Source organism: Gobius niger, assembly GCF_951799975.1.
Source record: "Gobius niger genome assembly, contig: SCAFFOLD_132, whole genome shotgun sequence".
Lineage (NCBI taxonomy): Eukaryota > Metazoa > Chordata > Actinopteri > Gobiiformes > Gobiidae > Gobius > Gobius niger.
In genome coordinates, this window is record NW_027639212.1 from 50,001 (window position 1) to 50,235 (window position 235).

Sequence of the window (235 nt, forward strand, 5' to 3'; positions counted from 1 at the left end):
ATGTTAGCCACCTGTTAGCCACATGTTAGCCACATGTTAGCCACATGTTAGCCAAATGTTAGCCACATGCTAGCCACCTGTTAGCCACCTGTTAGCCAGATGTTAGCCACCTGATAGCCACCTGTTAGCCACTTGTTAACCACCTGTTAGCCACATGTTAGCCACATGTTAGCCATATGTTAGCCACATGTTAGCCACATGTTAGCCACATGTTAGCCACCTGTTAGCCACCTGT